Source organism: Perca flavescens, chromosome 7 (assembly GCF_004354835.1).
Source record: "Perca flavescens isolate YP-PL-M2 chromosome 7, PFLA_1.0, whole genome shotgun sequence".
In the NCBI taxonomy this organism is placed as follows: domain Eukaryota; kingdom Metazoa; phylum Chordata; class Actinopteri; order Perciformes; family Percidae; genus Perca; species Perca flavescens.
Genome location: NC_041337.1, coordinates 32,952,658 through 32,955,672, shown reverse-complemented (window position 1 = coordinate 32,955,672; position 3,015 = coordinate 32,952,658).

Sequence of the window (3,015 nt, the reverse complement as noted above, 5' to 3'; positions counted from 1 at the left end):
CATCTTGGACATGTCTTATTTGAAAACATTTTAGCAGAAGAGGCGAAAATATCCACTATTTCACGAGAAAACAAATGACAGAAATTCAGACAATGGTACCTGAAAAACATAATATGCATTTTTCACGGTTTAGGCTTGACATTTCTTTGGCTCAGATTGAAGGGTGTTTGATGCGTTTTGGAAGCAACAGACAAAGGGTAATCCTGACCACATCTCCAGATTTAGGGTAACTTGTTTTCTCTCTTTGCAGGATGTTCTCATAATATGCACTGAATGATTCATACATCTCCAGGCTGCAGATTACCACATAACGTTTAGCCTGATTACCTCTTAGCCTGATAACACTTTACACCAGAGCACAAACACTCACACACACACACACACACACACACACACACACACACACACACACACACACACACCTCTACATATGTACATGTAGAGGCTGTCCCAGAAGGAAACCCCTGCAAGAGATATTGACATACAGCACATATGCATGGGCACTACAACACAACACACACACACACACACACACACACACACACACACACACACACACACACACAGTGTGTTTCACTATCTTTGTGGGGAGCCCTCATTGACATAATGCATTCCCTAGCCCCTTACCCTAACCTTAACCATCACAACTAAATGCCTAACCTTAACCCTTACACTAACCTTAACCATTACAACTAAATGCCTAACCTTAACCCTTACCCTCACCCTAACCATAACCCAATTCTATCCCTAATCCTACAACCAAGTCTTAACCCTCAAACAGCCCTTTAACCTTGTGGGGTCCTGTATTTTGGCCCCACAAAGCTGTCGGGACCCCACAAGTATAGTGTATTCCCGTTTTTTGGACCCCACGAATGTAGTTAAACGAGAACACATACACAAACACATAATGTACTCATATGCACATCCACCAGCACACACACACACACACAATACCCATGCAAACATTTCATTATTCCTGAAGTTCTGACGTCCTGTGTGTGTGTGTGTGTGTGTGTGTGTGTGTGTGTGTGTGTGTGTGTGTGTGTGTGTGTGTGTGTGTGTGTGACTCACCCTGCGGCAGACATCAGAGTCTGCTGCTCACTGAGTCAGTGCGATTACTGTGTTCTGCCGGACTGTGATTTATGACTTCAAAACCTCCGAGTATAGTTTGCTGTGCTTGTGGTGAGAGTTCCTACCACATATTAAGTGCGTTGAAGGAGTGTATGTGCAGGTGAGGGAGGTTTTGAAGTGGAGGTTTGTGCTGTAATGACAATGAGCTCTTGTTCTGGATTAGTCCGGCTGTGTTTGCTGTCTTGTTGCTTGTGCAAAATTGCAAAAGTGTTCATTGTAAATGTTCATCTCTGCTTTGCACAGTTCATTTTGTGTTTGTTTGTGTTGTGTGTTGATTTTAAGTGTCACGCTGACTTCAGTTCTGATGAGAAAAATGTGTCCAATTGTATTCAAAATGACCCATGTTCATATCCAGCTTTAACATGGCTGAGCAAAAGGACTTATGTAATCATACTGGATGTGTGCTGTGTGTCTGATAATTTGCTGCTGTAGCACTGACATTTCCCAATTTGGGATCAATTACTGTCTATCTATCTGTCTGTCTGTCTGTATGTCTGTCTGTCTCTCTATCTATCTATCTGTCTATCTATCTATCTATCTATCTATCTATCTATCTATCTATCTATCTATCTATCTATCTATCTGTCTATATGTTTTTAAGCTGTAACTAATTGCTTTATTAACGGTTTATAAATAATTTACAAATGCTTTGTAGCTCAGTTATAAGTCATTAATAAGAACAGCCTTTGTATTGCCAGGTTGTGTGAAGTTCCTTTGGCAGCTTAGGGTTCAGTTTAGTTATAAATGTTTGTAATCTGCTGATAAATATTCAAATGTTTCTTATTTCAAATGAGCCATGAAGTTATAAATGTCAGCATGTCATTAATAATAATTTTTTTTTTTTTAATCCATCAATTCAGTCTGGCAATCTAAAGGTTGTTCTTATAAATGACTTATAATGTGTCCATAACGCATTACTAGAGGATTGAAAAAACAATAATAATATGGCCATTGGTTACAATTATAAACCTCGTATAAAGGGCTGATAAAGGGTGCCTTATTTAAAAAGTGGTACCAATCTTTGAGAATGAAGAGTTACTGTCACGTCATTATTATTCACATCATATTATTGGCTCACTGTCACCTCATTTTGGACCTGTGTACTGTGGCTGTCTCTCAGCCCCTCAGCCCCCTTAGCCCCTCAGCCCCTAAGCCCTCTTTTCTTCAAATGTGTTTCTGTGTAACTGATTTGTCAGCCTCAGCTGGTCATAAAAGCCACTCTATATTTGACATGTCTAAATATGGACTCCATTCCATTTAATGAGAAACGTTTTTCCATAATTACTCTACTTTGTCATATGGGAGCCACTTTTATGTGCATGTGTGAGCGCCTTTGAGTTTGCGTCAGATGGGGGGGATTAAGGGATGAGAGATCAAGGAATGCCAAGGAGGCATATTTGTTGAATTACCTGCAAGTGGGGTTTAATGTTCTGTTTATAGGTCTAATCTAAGTGCTCAGGCCTCGTGTCTCTGCTTGTGGGTGTGTTTAGTGTGTGTGAAGGAGAGGCAGAAAGTGAGGGCACAGGGAACAGTTAAACAATTTACCACTTTAGTGCCACCAGAGAGAAGCTTTGTTATGAGGCTGTCAGCTGGGCCCTGACTCCCTGATTTTTAACTACTTTCTCTGAAACTATCACTCTGTCTCTGCCTTTTACATCCAACGTTGCACAATAAGGCTCTGTCTCCTACTATTTGTCACGATGTAAGCATCAGTCTGTTTTCAATCACTCTGCCTTACCTTTGCACCTGCTTGTTTGGCGATAAGAAATCTTTCCAAAGTATATGTACAGTAGAATCGAGGTGCTATTCACTTGACATCTCCAACGGGATTCTCAGATTAATTTACTTATTAACCGAAGGTCCCGGGAAACGCAGTTTCAGTTC